This window comes from Martes martes (genome assembly GCF_963455335.1).
Source record: "Martes martes genome assembly, chromosome: 9".
Classification (NCBI taxonomy): Eukaryota; Metazoa; Chordata; class Mammalia; order Carnivora; family Mustelidae; genus Martes; species Martes martes.
The window spans coordinates 12,642,921-12,660,823 of NC_137896.1; the positions used below are offsets into that span (position 1 = coordinate 12,642,921).

At 39.7% G+C, this 17,903-nt stretch overlaps 1 protein-coding gene across 1 annotated transcript in view; it reads right to left on the reverse strand.

Moving 5' to 3' along the window:
• NCOA3 (nuclear receptor coactivator 3) overlaps positions 1-17,903 on the reverse strand; it is a 139,731-nt gene that overhangs the window by 62,423 nt on the left and 59,405 nt on the right. Inside the window, exon 2 of the mRNA XM_080814268.1 lies at positions 6,720-6,801. The gene's annotated coding sequence lies outside the window, so the exon portion shown is untranslated. The remainder of the gene's footprint in view (positions 1-6,719; positions 6,802-17,903) is intronic.

A 17,903-nucleotide genomic window follows, 5' to 3' on the forward strand; every position in this document is an offset into this window, starting at 1 on the left:
TGAAGAACTGCAGGGACTGACAAACTGATTCTGAAATTTTTTTTAAAGATTTTATTTTATTTTTATTTATTTGACAGACAGAAATCACAAGTAGGCAGAGAGGCAGGCAGAGAGAGAGGGGGAAGCAGGCTCCCTGCAGAGCAGAGAGCCTGATGTGGGGCTCGATCCCAGGACCCTGGGATCATGACCTGAGCCGAAGGCAGAGGCTTTAACCCACTGAGCCACCCAGGCGCCCCTGATTCTGAAATTTTTATCAAAATGCAAAAGCCTCAGATAAGCCAAAGCAATCACGACAAGGAAAAAAGCTGAAAAGTTCACATTACTTACTCTCAAACCTTACTATAAAAGCTTTAGTAATCAGGACAATGACGGTGGGCACAAGACTGATATATAAATCAATGGAACAGAAAAAAGACCAGAAAGAGATTCTTATGTACACAGTCAGTTGATTAAGTTAGCAAGACAATGCAATGGAAAAAGGAGAGTCTTGTCAACACATAGTTCTGGAACAGAATATGCACATTTTAAAAACTGATCCTCAGGGGCGCCTGGGTGGCTCAGTGGGTTAAAGCCTCTGCCTTCAGCTCAGGTCATTATCACAGGGTCCTGGGATAGAGCCCTGCATCGGGCTCTCTGCTCAGCAGGGAGCCTGCTTCCTCCTCTCTCTGCCTGTCTCTCTGCCTACTTGTAATCTCTGTCTGTCAAATAAATAAATAAAATCTTACAAAAAAATTAAAATTTAAATTAAAAAAAAAAACTCATCCTCAATCTTTTCTTTACATCATACACAAAAATTAAATCAAAATGGGTCAGAGACCTAATATAAAGTCAAAGGTATAAAACTTCTATAAGAAAACACAAGAGAAGAGCTTCATAACCTACAGATAAGCAAAAATCTCTTAGTACATAAAAAAAGCACTAACCTGGGTGGCTCAGTCATTAAGTACCTGCCTTCAGCTCAGGTCATGATCCCAGGGTCCCGGGATGGAGCCCCACACTGGGCTCCCTGCTCAGCGGGAAGCCTGCTTCTCCCTCTCCCACTCCCCCTGCTTGTGTTCCCTCTCTGGCTGTCTCTGTCAAATAAAAAAAAATTTGGGGGGGTACCTGGGTGGCTCAGTGGCTAAGCGTCTGCCTTCGGCTCGGGTCATGGTCTCAAGGTCCTAGGATCAAGCCCCACAGCGAGCTCTCTACTCAGCGGGGAGCCTGCTTCCCCCGCTCTCTGCCTACTGCTCTGCCTATTTGTGATTTCTCTCTCTCTGTCAAATAAATAAAAATCTTTAAAAAAAAAAAATTTTAAATAGAGCTACCCTATGACCCTACAATTGCACTACTGGGTATTTACCCCCAAATATACGATGCAGAGAAAAGAATGGCCATACCCCAATGTTCATAGCAGCAATGGCCACAATTGCCAAACTGTGGAAAGAGCCAAGATGCCCTTCAGCAGACGAATGGCTAAGGAAGATATGGTCCATAGATACAACGGAATATTATGCCTCCATCAAAAAGGATGAATTCCCAACTTTCGTATCAACATGGACGAGACTGGATATTAAGCTGAGTGAAATAAGTCAGGCAGAGAGAAGTCAATTATCATATGGTTTCACTTACTTATGGAGCATAAGGAATGACACAGAGGACATTAGGAGAAGGAAAGGAAAAGTGAACGGGGGAAAACTGGAGGGGGAGATGAAGCATGAGAGATGAAGCATGAGATGAAGCATGTTTCTGAGAAACAAACTGAGGGTTTTGAAGGGGAGGGCAGTGGGGGGATAGGTGAGCCTGGTAGTGGGCATTACGGAGGGCAGGCACTACATGGAGCACTGGGGTGGTGCATAAACAATGACTCTTGGAACACTGAAAAAATAAAATTAAATTTTTTTAAAATTTCAAAAAAAAAGAAAAAAAGATAAGCATATACTAACCAGAATTTAAATTAAAAATTGAAACAAATAAATACTAAGTTTTCTAACTAACTAGTATTAAAAAATTGAAACAAAAAAAATTTTTTTAATAAAAAGAAAAGCAGGGCGTCTGGGTGGCTCAGTGGGTTAAGCCACTGCCTTCAGCCCAGGTCAGGATCTCAGGGTCCTGGGATCAAGCCCCACATCGGTCTCTCTGCTCAGCAGGGAGCCTGCTTCCCCGTCTCTCTCTCTCTCTGCCTGCCTCTCTGCCTACTTGTGATCTCTCTCTGTCAAATAAGTAAATAAAATCTTTTAAAAAAATAAAAAATAATAAAAAGATAAGCATACACTTAACATAAGACCCTCCCAACTGCACTCCTGGGTATTTACTCAAGAGGGGAAAATCTACACAGTGACTTCTACCTGAATGTTCAGAGTGGCTTTATTCTTCATAGCAGCCAAAAATGAGAAACTAGTCACACAGTGGAATACTATTCAGAAATAAAAAGCAATTATCGATACATGCAATAATGTAGATACATGTAAAAAATATACATATTATGCTGAGCTAAAAAACTTTTGCAGAATGACTGCGGTTAAACACATAGTCATTCTCATACATTGCTTGTGGGAATCCAAAATGGTGTAACCTTTATGGAATGTGATTTGACAGTATCTAACAAAAACTACACACACACTTACCCTTCAATACAGTAGCCTCACTTCCAGGAACTTATCCTGAAGGAACACTCCCCAAATATAAAAATATATATTCATAAGATTATTCACTGCAGCATTATTTTAACTGTAAAATACTGGAAACAACCTAAATAATACCTATACATAGGATATCGCCTTCAGTAAACTATGGTATATGCACATAATGTAAACTATGTAAAAAAATAAATCAGAAAGGGGCTGGGGAAGAGCAAGGCTGGTTACTATGAGAAAGGGGGGAAATGGGATGCAAAGGATACAGAAGGGAAGTGCATCCTTTGTATAATTTGAATTTGTTTTCTGCAACTTCAAAACTAAAGCCAATCAGAATGAGAAGGACCATTAAAAAAAACATCTGGGGGCACCTGGGTAGCTCAGTCAGTTAAGCTAATGACTCTTGATTTCGGCTCAGGTCATGATCTCAGGGTCTTGAGGTCAAGCCCCAGGTTGAGGCTCCCAACTCCCAGCTCCATCAGGGAGCCCACTTTTTAAAAAGTTGGGGGGAGATGCACACTGGTGGCTTAGTTAAGCATCCGACTCTTGGTTTTGGCTCAGGTCATGATCTCAGGGTTGAAGACCAAACCACACATCAGGCTCCATGCTCCACGCTCAGTGGGTAGTCTGCTTATGATTCTCTTCCTCTCCCTCTGCTCTTCCCCCTGCCTCACCTACCAAACCCCCCTCCCTTCCTGGAGCCCCTTCCCTTTCTCACACGCAAGCCTGCGCACATGCACATATCTCTGAAATAAATCAATCTTTTTTAAAAACCTGGGAAAAAAATGAACCTAATTCAATTTCAAATGAATACTATAACTACCTTATGCAGAAAGTTGGAGTGGGAAGTGAAGAGGAAAGGGAAAGCAAGAAAGGAACAAGAGAAGGCTGATTCAAGTAATTTAAGAATATAATATTTATTTATTCATTCTCAGACTTGGGCAGGATGGTTGTAAAACAGTGAAGAACTATATATAAATTCTCCACTTTAAGTTTATTGTGGTGAAATGGGCAAAGTGACTCTGAAATTTTCTGAGATGTATGATAGGATAGAGCAAATGAGTAAATGCACTGATAATGATGGGAGCCACGGTTTCTCACAGCATAAAAAGGGACATAAAAATATGAAACAGTAAGTGCAGAGAAAGAACCCTGTAGACAGGGAGTGAAGCTGGAATACTGATATAAACTCATGATTTCTAAATTATGTATATGCATGTTGCTATAAAAGTGTTTAGGTACAAGTATGTTGGTATATGCACATATGTGTGTTAAGCACACATATTTTACTAGCTCTGTCCACTGAAAGGGTCAACCCATGAGCAATGAGGACACCTCCCACCCCCACAGGATTCCAGTCTCTAATACCATTCTTCCTCAAAAGGATAGGAAGATTGATTAAGAATTGCACTTTCTGGGGCACCTGGGTGGCTCAGTGGGTTAAGCCTCTGCCTTTGGCTCAGGTCATGGTCTCAGGGTCCTGGGATCCAGCCCTGCATCGGGATCTCTGCTCAGCAGGGAGCCTGCTTCCCCCTCTCTGCCTGCCTCTCTGCCTACCATCTCTCTCTGTGTGTCAAATAAATAAATAAAATCTTTAAAAAGAAAAAAAAAAAGAAAGAACTCCACTTTCTATCGCTTAAATATTAAAAAAAAAAAAAAGTTCCACTTTCTAAACACAGGACAACTGGAATATCAAAATAATTAGGTAGAGTAATGAATTTATCAATTGAAAACCTAGGAATTCATGAGTCCAAACTGATAGGGCTCTTGATTACAGAATAATGTCAAGGGTTGACTTGTAGTATAAAGGGAACGCTGGAATCAAAAAACAACCATTTTGAAGCCAACCCAGTGAAAAATAAAATCAGGTGAGAATCATCAATGAATGTTAAGTCTAGAGCAAATTGTGATGAGACCCATGGTATCTGCACTGTCTCCCCACAAATGCTTATTGCATGGAAGGAAAATAAACTATACAGTGGAGAAATCTGGCAACATCCTGGCCAAATAACCAATATTAATATCCTAAGAAGGGACAAAAGAAATCATGTGTCTCCAGAAATTGTACATCTTTCTCAGGATATCACATCACCTACACAACATTCCAGCCAAGAATGCATAACCTCAAACTAATCACAAGGAAACTTCAGAGAAACATAAAATGAAGAACATTCTATTAAAAGGGGGGACGGGCTGTGTCCTTCAAAAATGTCAATGCCATAAAAGACAAAGGCTATGGAAATATTCCAGGAAAAAGGAGGCTAAAGAGAAGTAAATGAAGTACCCGACCCTAGACTGGATTCTACAGGAAGCAAAGGAAACGCTGTTAACAGACTTTATTAGTTCAACTGACCAAACTGGAAGACAGACCATACATTTGTGTCAGAGTCCATTTATGAAGCTGATAACTGTACAACAGCTTTATAAGAGAATGACCCTATTCTTAGAGAATACAGAAGTATTAGCAGAAAGAAGCTCAATATATGTAACTTGCCCTCAGTTCAGAAAAGAACTATGCATGCATCTAGAGAGAGGGGAAGAAAGAGTGAGAGCGCACACGGATGCAAATGATAAACAAGTGGGTGAATCTGGCTAAAGGATATCTAGATGTTTTTTATACTCTATTTTTATAACTTCTATAAATGGAAATGACTTCCAAATAAAGAAGTGTTGTTGTTGTTGTTTTTTTAAATAAATAGCATGGAGATAGTTCTCTACTATGTTCAGAATATAATGGGTATGTATATACCATAATTAATTGAAGGATTTTATAGGGAAACAGCGAGAGCGGAAACCGGAGGTTTAGATAGATTCCCTGATAAAGGACTGCTTCAAATGTCAGAGAAGGGAGTTTGTATTTTTTTTCTGTAAACCAGGGAATGGAAACACAAAGCTTAGAGCAGAACAGAGGCTTAATTAAAAGGGACGTACTTAAGGAAATTTTCTAAGCAAAATTTCAAGTGCTAGAAACAGTAGATAAGAGGGAATAAAGGGACATTTGAACAAATATAAGCAAGAAACTATGGTATCTTGACCTAGGAAACTAGGTCAAGCACAAAGTGGTACAAATACAGAAGACAGGAAAACAGAAAACCAGATAAGGCCTGTTTACTAAATAACTAATTTATCAAAGGGGCGGGAGGGGGGGCAGTTCAAAGATGACTTGGATTTCAAGCTGAGCTACCAGAAGAATAACAGTATTATTAACAGAAAGAATTTTAGCTAAGCAAAGGGTAACTGCTTTCCTGAGTATCAGACAACTTTTTCTATTCTCATATCTCCTATCCTGGTGCAACAGGAGTTAGGACAGGAGTTATTATATGAGATATTATATGTCAGCACAAGCAATCTAGGGAAACTAGTCTTCAGAAGGTAAAATAGAAGAAATAAATGGGATTGATTCAGATTTTGAATAAACACCATTAAGTGGGCACCTGGGTGGCTCAGTCAGTTAAGTATCTGCCTTCGGCTCAGGTCATGATCCAAGTCCTGGGATCGAGCCCCATATTGGGCTCCCTGCTCGGCAGGGAGCCTGCTTCTCCCTCTCCCTCTGTGTGCCGCTCCCCCTGCTTGTGCTCTCTTAAATAAATAAATAAAATCTTAAAAAAAAAAAAACATTAAAGTATTCACACATAAGGGAGAAGTGGGTAGGAGGGTAGTAACTCACATTAAACTGTAACATATAGTTCCCTTCTTCCCCAAAAAAGTTATGTTTGTATATATATACACATATATATGAATACAGATATATATTCACTTATTTCAAGACCATTCAGTCATTCAACTAATGTTATCATTAAAGAGAAAAACATGAGGGTGCCTGGGTGGCTCAGTGAGTTAACCATCTGACTCTTGGTTTCCGCTCAGGTCATGATCTCAGGGTCCTAGGATCAAGCCCCACATCGGGCTCTGCGCTTAGTGGGGAGTCTGCTTAAAGATTCTCTTCCCCTGCCCCACCCACTCTCTCTCTCAAATAAATAAACAAAACTGAAAAACATGAAATACGACACAAGTTTAAGATTAAATCATAAAAGGAATGTCAGGATCTTCAGAGGGGGGAGAGAGAAAATCACAAAGGATCAAGTCAAAGTAAAAGTGAATTACCTGGCTAACCAGTCAAATGATGTTCAAGTAGGAGCTTATTTTTATTGGTCTGTGATTCCACTGTTCAGCAAGGATATTGATCCTGAAAACAAACAAAAAAAGGGGAGGGGGGTGTTGAATTTTATTGCCTTTTCTTAGTGTAATTAGTAGTATTAGTCACACACAAATTAACCTTCCCCACCGTTCCCTTCTCTGGACATATGAAATAAGCAAAAACAAAACATGCTATATCAAGTACAAGGCCTCTTCCTAGGAATGTGAGGTGATGCCTTATTTTGCCATTTAATACTGTTTCTGCTTATAAGTCAGGTATAGCATATATAATACACCCTGTCACCGTTGATAAACATGGATAATACAAAACAGCGGTTGAGGAAACCAACTCCAAAAGTCCTGAAAAGTAATCAAACAGATAAGTAATGTGAATTGGGGTGTTCCCACCTGTCCAAAAGGAATGCTCAACAAATAACAACTAAAAACAATATTGAGGGGCACCTGGGTGGCTCCGACGGTTAAGCGTCTGCCTTCAGCTCAGGTCGTGATCTCAGGGTCCTGGGATGGAGCCCTGCATCAGGCTCCCTGCTCAGTGGGGAGCCTGCTTCCCCCTCTCCCTCTGCCCCTTCCACCGCCCCGCTCACTCTCTCTCAGGTAAATAAAATCTTAAAACACACACACACAAATATATATATATATAGAGAGAGAGAGAGATCGATCCTGGCAGAAGCTAATGCTTAAAATCCTGAGTCCAAAAAGATAAATATCTACCAGATGGGTGGGTGAATGGATAAAGCAAACAAGCAAGGAAGAAGAAAGGAGGGAAAAAGCCACGGATGTTTTCTTCCCCTCTAGGAAAGACTGCACTTGGATCACCAACAAGAAATATTTCTAAGGGCGCCTGGGGGGCTCAGTTGATTAACCGTCTGCCTTCAGCTCAGGTCATGATCCTAAGGTCCTGGGATGGAGCTCCACATCAGGTTCCCTGCTCGTCAGGGAACCTGCTTCTCCTGCTCCATCTGCCTGCTGTTCCCCCTGCTTATGCTCTCTCTCTGTGTCAAATAAATAAATAAAATCTTTAAATAATAAAAAGAGAAAGGAAATGTTTTTAAGTGGGAGAGGAAAAGGAGGGGCAGTTCTTCAAAAATAATCTGCAATTATATACATGAACATATAAACAGCATTCCTGCACTTGAGGAAATGTGGAGCAGGCTCTGGTGCAGCAAAGATGGTGAGCCAATAAAACATTCACCTTCATCTTATGAACTTCCAAATATAACAATAAAGCAACAATCTAATCTACCACTAATTCTAGTGGTGTTTATATATCAAGAAAACAGCCGTAACTATACCCTAAAGTTCATGCTGGAACTGGCAGGTCTGTTGGAAAGGAGGGGTACAAGAAAAAATGGTGTGTTTACAAGTTCCGTATCACAGCCACGGCCAATCCACATGGAGTTTTTAGTAACAACCAACCACAATCTAGCTGCATTACCTAAAGGGTCTGCTGCATTCCTGAAACCCAATTTAAAGGTGAGAAAATTAAGGGGTGGTAAGGAAACTCATCATACATGGTTCAGAAAAGGATAGGAGAAAAAATCCAGGTAGTGTATAAATGCCATGCAATTAAAATCTAAAAAAGAAATATTATATCTACTAACGTATCTATTTCTAATTACAATACAGCCTCTAGCTTATAAATAACATGTCAAAAGGAAGCTGATTCTTGGAACATATCTTCCAGACCACAATAATATGACTACTTATTAGCAAGCGGTTTAAGAGCAGACACTCTGAGCAGGGAGCCTGCTTCTCCCTCTCTCTCTGCCTGCCTCTCTGCCTACTTGTGATCGCTGTCTGTCAAATAAATAAATAAAATCTTAAAAAAAAAAAAAAGAGCAGACACTCTGGAGTCCACATGATCTAGACTCAACTCCCAGCTTTTATTTACTAGCTAGTACCCAACCTGAAGACCTCTTTAAGCCTTAGATTTATCAAGGCCCTTGAGAAGATCAGGTGCAAATGCTTAAATTACTTATCAGTCCCTGATACATAAATGCTCAATAAATTAAGGGACATCTGGGTGGCTCAGTCCATTAAGCATCTGCCTTCGGCTCAGGGTGATCCCAGAGTCCTGGGATAAATCCCCACGTCTAGCTACCTGCTCACCAGGAAACCTGTCTCTCCCTCTTCCCACACCCCCCCCCACTTCATGTGCTCTATTTCTCTCTCTCTCTTAAATAAATAAAATCTTTTAAAAAATCAATTAAAACTATTATTAGTCAACCAACAACAATCTGACATCTAACTTAAGAATGTCCAAGTATGGGGCGCCTGGGTGGCTCAGTGGGTTAAAGCCTCTGCCTTCAGCTCAGATCATGATCTCAGGGTCCTAGGATCGAGCTCCGCATCAGGCTCCCTGCTCAGCAGGGAGCCTGCTTCCTCCCCTTCTCTCTGCCTGCCTCTCTGCCTACTTGTGATCGTGCTGTCAAATAAATAAATAAAATACTAAAAAAAAGAATGTCCAAGTATATCCAAATAAAATATTGGAGAAATACAATCAATCATTAGTTTTAGTGTCTAAATGAACTCAATGTTTAGGGCGCCTGGGTGGCTCAGTGGGTTAAGCCTCTGCCTTCGGCTCAGGTCAGGTTCTCAGGGTCCTGGGATCGAGCCCCACATCGGGCACTCTGCTCAGCAGGGAGCCTGCTTTCCACCCTCCACCACCGCCTGCCTCTCTGCCTATTTGTGATCTCTGTCTGTCAAATAAACAAAATCTTTTTGGAAGGGAGGAGTCAAGATGGTGGAGAAGTAGCAGGCTGAGATGACATCAGGTAGCAGGAGATCAGCTAGATAGCTTCTCAAACCATTGCGAACACCTACAAATCCAACAGGAGATTGAAGAGAAGAGCAGTAATTCTAGAAACAGAAAATCGACCACTTTCTGAGAGCAACGGCCACAGTCGCCAAACTGTGAAAAGAGCCAAGATGCCTTTCAATAGACGAATGGATAAAGAAGATATGGTCCATATATGCAATGGAGTATTATGCCTCCATCAGAAAGGATGAATATCCAACTTTTATATCAACATGGATGGGACTGGAGGAGATTATGCTGAGTGAAATAAATCAAGCAGAGAGAGACAATTATCATATGGTTTCAGTTACTTGTGGAGCATAAGGAATAACACGGAGGACATTGGGAGAAGGACAGGAGAAGTGAGTTGGGGGAAACTGGAAGGGGAGACAAACCATGAGACTGTGGACTCTGAAAAACAAACAGGATTTTGGAGGGGAAGGGGGTGGGGTTTGGGTGAACCTGGTGGTGGGTATTAAGGAGGGCACGTATTGCATGGAGCACTGGGTATGGTGCATAAACAATGAATCTTGGAACACTGAAAAAATAAAATAAAGTTTTAAAAATAAATAAATAAATAAAATCTTTTTTAAATAAATGAATGAATTCAATGTTTCATTACTTGAACTTTTACGGTATCTTATTTAATTAGAGGAAGGTGACGAGCGGAAAGCAGGCAGAACTTCTGTAAAGCCCAAGGTTTTCTGGCCTAGTTTTAATTTATTATTTTATAATTTATTTTTTTAATTTTATTTTATTTAAGTTTCATTTTAAAAATGATTCTTTTGTTGTTGCTCCTTTTTACGGGGGAAGGACAAAGGTTGCTGGGTAGGGTTAGTACCTACAGAACAAGAGAGGTGGGTAGGAAAAGGTATCCGAGTCAGAACGTACCTAGTACCATAAGCAGGAGACAAGCACTACTGCCTAGTATGGAAGGCTGGCAAGAGAACCCCTATTAATACAAGTATTACACTGCTGATGAGAGCTACCCTGAGTGCTAACCCAAGCTAACCTGTACCCCATAACTCCCTATATCCCAAAGAAACGTCATCTACAAAAATTTCCCCTCCCAGAAAGTGTGGAGCTGGACCACACTGGTCCCCAGAAAGTCAAAGACCAATGACTGGCTTGCCTACCAGGACCTTGCAAGGGGTAGATAAGCTAAAAAAGTACTATACACTAGGGTATCTGGCAGGCTCAGTCAGAAGACCATGTGACTCTTGATCTCCAGGTTGTAAGTTTGAGACCCATGCTGAACATAAAGATAACTAAAAAAAAATAAATAGAACTTTAAAAAACAAATAATTAAAAAGTACTATAAAGTATGGGACCCAGAAAACTGCAATTAACTTATCTAAAACCAAGATTCTGCAAAGCCAACAGTCCTAGCAGATTTCCTGGGACTGTATTTTTTACCTTTAAACAAAAATAAGCATATTCTTACGCCTTTTCATAATTTGGATTTCAGTCCATCACACAAACAAAAATCACACTAAAAAAAAACTAAATGACATGTCCCCAAAATATTAAATATGCAGACGGGTGAGAGGTTAATTTTTCCACTAGAATTTACGAAAAATGTGACTGGTGGGATTCACATTATCAAAGCCTGCATCAGGAGAAATCTAATGCGGAAGAAAAAAAAATCAAACTGAGCTCTGTTAATAGCTAGTCTGAGAAGATGTGCCTCGAGGCCAGAACAAAGAATCAAACTGGGGGAGGGGAGTTGACAGAGAAGAAAATCCAAACTATAAAATGCTGATGCTTGGAAACACCAACTGGGCAAAAAGAGGCCACCAAATATCATGAATATGTTTTTCTTCTGCTGCTGAAAATGGAAGGGGGCAAGGACTCTACTATTAATCATATTAAACTCATTGTTCCTGCCATGCTGCTGTGGGTAGTGTTCCCTGGGACTCCCTCCTCAGTTCCCTAAAAATTGTAGAGATGGGTAATCACCCTCTTTGGGAAAAGTCAGCTCTTGCCCACCTACCTCCAAAACACTACAGAATAAGTTTACCCATCAATTTCAAAGTAAGGGTTACATAATACTGGTGTAAATGAAACATTATTCTGCAGCTGAGATTATTTATCAAATATATAGTTGTTGGGTTTCCCCCCCCAAAACTGTAACAACAGATTTTACTTGCAACACTCAACGGCAACAAATCTGTAGCTAAGCTGAAAGGGAAAAACCAAATGTAAATTAAAAATTTTATGGAAATTTAAAATTATTTCTAGAAGTGCCACTTTTTTAGAGCTGTGTAAACTTAGCTTAAAAAATTTTATTAAGAAAAAAAATTTTTTTACTATTACTTAGTCCATTAGCATGTGCTTTAGTAAATAGTAAGTAAAAATGTATTTGGTTTAAAAAAAAAATGTATTTGGTACCCAAGTGTACATTGGTAATATATTGATGACAAACTTTTTTTTTTAAGATTTTATTTATTTATTTGTCAGAGAGAGAGAGGGAGAGAGAGCGAGCAAACACAGGCAGACAGGTGGCAGGCAGAGGCAGAGGGAGAAGCAGGCTCCCTGTCCAGCAAGGAGCCCAATGTGGGACTCGATCCCAGGATGCTGGGATCATGACCTAAGCCAAAGGCAGCCGCTTAACCAACTGAGCCACCCAGGCGTCCCGATGACAAACTTTTTTAAACACCATCATCTTTTTGACAAGGGAAGGCAGGAATTATTTCAAATTACAGCATATACATGTCTAGTAAAGTCAGGACAGGGTTAAAAAAACTAACAATGTATTACTACTTATCTCATGCTATATACTAGAAAGGACTAAGCTGATTCATACTAATTTATTCTTCAGAGTCATTTAGTAAATTATAATAAATGTTTAGTTCCATAAAGCATCAAAATAAAAATTTAAATGATGCGGTGAAAACAGAAGCCTTGCTTTCAGAACACCTAGGCTTTGGAAGTCCAGCTTCTTGAAGGAACTTTATATGAGACATTTAAATCAACTGAAGGCTTCCTGTGTACCTAGGAGAAGCCAAGTGTTGCACTGGCCTACAGAAGTATGAGCAAAATAGGGTACCTATCACTAATTAGAAAAGGAGAAGCAGGTATCAAAAGGCCAAAATGCAACTATGTTCATTCAGCAAATATCTGCTAAGCATCCATTCACTACATGGCACCAGACAACAGGGATACAAGGAAGGACCAGAACTGAAGACACAGAGTCCAATGAGAATATTAATAGAGAGCAGAGAACTACCTTGCCTTTTTCGTAGGACTGATGTGGTCACTGTAAAGCAAGACAAACCCAAAACTATTTACTTCAGCAAAGAGAGAAAGACAATTAATGTAATTCAAATGTACACATAATTTCCACAATTATTTTCCATGGTTATCATAACTAAAATGACTTTCTTTATAATAAAAGACAAAGAAGAAAAACACTTTTGTAAATGTTGGCCATCTGTGTAAAAATTACATGAGATATAGGAAATATTAATGGGATATAAAGGTTGCTGAAAATGGAAGGTATTTTTAACTCAAAATATCCAGGAAACTATGCCATACACTTGGCTTACACAACAATACTATCCACTGATGAACAATGGCAGTAAATATAACCATTCTGCATTTTTTAAATTACCTTTATATTAAGGAAAAAAAACTAAAAAATCCAGTTGTCAGACCAGTTTATTATCAAGGCCCATATCTTTGGCTGAGCTGTACTTAGTACTAACACAGTTACTAAAACAGTCATGCAAGGAAGTCGCTTGCTGGTGCTTGTTCGGCCTCCCTCTCCCCGCCCCCCAACCACACCCCCGCCCCCCACCACACGCCGTCCCCTCTTGGAAAAACTGCATGCAGTGCTGCACGATCACACAAAATAAATACAGGAAAGGGGGTGGGAGGATTGGGTGGGGAGCTGAGCGAAGCTCTGGGCTCCACCAGTGGAAGGCGTTCCACAAGAATTGCTACAGGGTCAAAAGTTTACAGTGGTTTCAATTTCACCTTTTAGCAGCCAATCAGAAAGCAGAGACTGCACGCTGACCCCCTCAGGCTGCAAATGAACATTAACTCATTGGCCACCAGGACTGCACGTATTCCTTTTTTTGTTAGGCTTTCATTTTTCTATTTTTTGAGGGGAGTGGGGAGTGGCAAAGAACATTTTAAGTTCAAGGTGCCAATTTTTACTTAAGACCATGTGCTTTAAACAGGAATGTGAGGGAAGAAATGATCGAGTTATTATCTTTCTCCCTGAAATCTGTTTCTTTATCCTGTAATAACAAACTAATCATTAATGCGAGTACGAAATCAAGACAAAGAATAAACTTTAGGCAGGTTAAGAAGAAAGATTTATCTCCAAGAGACTGCAATTCTAAGAACAATTTTTAAAATCATGAAAGACGATACTGGCTGTCAAATCAACATTGCACTGTTAAGGAACTAGAATCTAAATAAAAAAATATTTTTATAAAGAAAAAAAAAGATGTCGGTTGTGTCTCCAGTGAACGCTTTAAAAATAACTCAGATAATGAAAACATTTAAGTATTTATCTTTTATTTTTTATTTGCATAAATTCTCCCCACCTCTTCTCCAAATCATTAATATAAACATGCAACATACCTGTCCTTTTCGTACTCTACATCTACCAAAATGCAGGTACAGTTCCTAAGGTTTAAGCTTCTTTTCCCATATTTCACCTTTCCAAACACTTCAGTACCAAGGAGTGATCTTTTACACAATACACTCAAGAGGGAACTCTTTGGCAATACACACAACTGCTTCCTAATTCATTCATTCATTTCATGTAAATCTCCCAAGAATGCAATAAACATCTACACTAATTCATTAAATAACTATTTCTGACATTCAAAATTTAACATTGAGCAAGAGTAAAATGAATATCTGTACCTTTACACACCGTAATTATTCTACATTTAAGGACTAAATTTATTTGAAGCATTACATGGTAAGAGTGAAACAGCTATATTAACTGCTCTACCAAAATGATCAATTAAACCCTAAATAAGCAGATGTGTAAATCAGTAGTTAGCAATACTGCTCGTTAATACAAGGTGGTTGAAGTTTTGTTTTGTTTTTTTAATAAACATATTATTAGCCCCAGGGGTACAGGTCTGTGAATCGCCAGGTTTACACACTTCACAGCACTCCAGGTGGTTGAGTTTTAGCAGTCTTACTGACGTAAATTTAAACTTCTATTTAGAAGCCTCTGTAGGCACTACCACTACCTAAGAAAATGGTTTCATGTAAGGTACCCATTTTCTTATCCAAATCAGCAAAATTAAGAAACTAGTTATTTCTGAACACCCAAATATACAATATACAAAAGTGCCAATATACAAAAATGTATAACAAATATACAAAAGTGCCTTACTTAATATACGACCGCTAAAAGACTTCAAAATAAATCCATAGTGTATAAAGTTTCCAAAGCAATTTAATGTCAGTTGTTAAGCAGTAAAGAAACATGATGCTGAATGTTTTTAATTCTAAAAAAGACAATTTTCTAGTAACAACTCGCAAGCCTTTATGACATTTATGCATATTTGCCAATTTTAAAAAGTCTATACATTAAAAACCTAGTTTTTTTAAAAACATGGCTTGCAGAAGCGCCTTTTATACATTAAATTAGAGGGGTCTTCTGTGTATCTTCTTTTTATAAGATGGCCTCCTTTTGAAAGAAAATGGATGCGATAAAATTTTACATCAAGTCAGCATGTTAGCAAGAAGCTTTTTTTGTGTGTTCTGAATTTGATTAATACAAGCCAAGGTCACTTCCTGAAAGATGCCTACCATTGCAGCTGCAGGCAAACTAGGCTCCCAAGTAAGGATGGGGGAAGGGAATGGTGATGGCGTTCATTAACACTGAGATAAACTTCCATCTACACTAGCAGCTATTTAAGAAGGGGACAACATGAAGATCCCAGAATTCCTGGCATATAAAGTTTAACATATTTCCAGTCATTAGTACTTAGAAACAGAAATATAACTCATTATATATAATGCTCATGTCAAAATTATGTCAAAGATATCATCAGGGTGCCTGGCTAGCTCAGTAGGTGGAGCATGCAACTCCTCATCTCGGGGTTGTAAGCTCCAGCCCCACATTGGGTATAAAAATTTACTTAAAATAAAATCATTCAATCAATCAATCAATAAAAAGATCTCATCACTACTACAATACATTAAAACACTTCAGGAAGCCCGGGTGGCTCACACCGTTAAGCATATGCCTCTGGCACAGGTCATGATCCTGGCGTCCTGGGATCAAGCCCTATATATCCCACACCCTGCTCAGTGGGGAGTCCACTTCTCCCTCTCCCTTTGATCCTCCCCTGTGCTCATGCTTGCTTGCTCGCTCTCTCTCTTTCTCACAAACGAATAATTTTTTTTTAATATTTTTCTTTCTTTTTTTTTTAAAGATTTTATTTATTTATTTCACAGAGAGAGATCACAAGCAGGCAGAGAGGCAGGCAGAGAGAGAGGAGGAAGCAGGCTTCCTGCTGCGCAGAGAGCTCATGCGGGGCTCGATCCCAGGACCCTGGAATCATCACCTGAGCCGAAGGCAGAGGCTTTTAACCCACTGAGCCACCCAGGCGCCCCTTTTTTTAAATATTTTTCATGAGGCGCCTGGGTAGCTCTGTCAGTTAAGCGGCTGCCTTCAGTTCAGGTCATGATCCCAGGGTGCTGGGATCAAGTGCCGCATCAAGCTCCCTGCTCAGTGGGGAGTCTGCTTCTTCCTCGGTCTGCCACTCTTCCTGCTTGTGCTCTCTCCCCCTGACAAATAAATAAATAAACTCATTTTTTTAAAAGGGGGGGGGGCGCCTGGGTGGCTCAGTTGGTTAAGCAACTGCCTTCAGCTCAGAGTCCTGGAATCGAGTCCTGCACTGGACTCCTAGCTCTTCGGGGAGTCTGCTTCTCCCTCTGACCTTCTTCCAGTCTCATGTTCTCTCTCACTCTCAAATGAATAAATTTTTTTTAAAAATTAAAAAAAAAAAAAAAGGCTGAATGATTTGAGATCCTCACTACCACCAATACATCAGGAAAAGCCCGTCTCTGGATACAAAGAATATATAGTCCACCCATTCATTAAGAGAAACACCCAGGGCCTCACACTCGATTTTATTTTTTCTTATTTAAACCCAGCTTACTAGCATTGAATCTGGTTTCCCAGCTTCACAGCATATTAGAAGGGAGAGGTTCTTAGAAGCCATAAAGTACTGACAACAGCAAGACAGTACAGAAAACTGGCTCGCAAACAAAAGTAAATTAAGAATAAAAAAGTTAAAATAAAAAGCAAACACAGAAACTCTTAAAATTAAAGTGATCTAGGGGCACCTGGCTGAGTCAGTCCATTAAGTGTCCAACTCTTGATATCAGCTCATGTCTTGATCTCAGGGTTGTGCACTGGGCTCCATGCTACCTATGGAGCCTACCAAAAAAAAAAAAGAAGTGGTCTAGACTCTACAGTCATTCCGCCTAAAGAGAAATAATCCTGTTTAATTCAGAAGGTACAAGAGGTATCACCCACAGCAAAAAATAGTAATGCTCCTAATGTCCTGTGTCATTAGGAGGAGATTAAATACATTTAGCACACTGCTTGAAAAGGGGAAGTGTGTAGACACTTAAGAATTTCCATTTCCAAGGGTTAAATTTCCACAAGTGTTGGTGGAAATTTATTTCTTATTTCTAAATTCTTAATGGTTGTGTTTTTTACTATACCAGCAACCTTACACGTACTGTTTTCTTCTCTCCACCTTCTTCCCTCTATTCTCAGTCACTCCCCAAGTATGGTGCTTCCAAGCAATGGAATGAATGATCAGAAGGCAAGCAGCAAAGGTTAGAAAATCATGGGACTTAGATGATTAAGAGTGGGGAGTCAGAGTTAAGGCAAGAATTTCCCCTAAATATAACACAAAATCCAGAAGCCTAAAGAAATCATCAATACATTAAAAATTAGCATATTTTTGTAGATGCCATATAACAACAATAACAAAAACCCATAACCAAAGTTAATCATCAACTGGACAAATCTCATACAATTTGAGCACCAAGATAATAATGGTAAAGGATTATAATCTACTGAATAAGCTAAAAATTCATGATATCATAATGTGAAAATATACACACAAAGGAAGAGCTCTTCCTTACAATACAAAGCCAACAATAAATACAGAAAGTAATGATGGCGGCGCCTGGGTGGCTCAGTGGGTTAAAGCCTCTGCCTTCGGCTCAGGTCGTGATCCCAGCATCCTGAGATCGAGCCCCACATCCGGCTCTTTGCTCGGCAGGGAGCCTGCCTCCTCCTCCTCTCTCTCTCTGCCTGCCTCTCTGCCTAACCG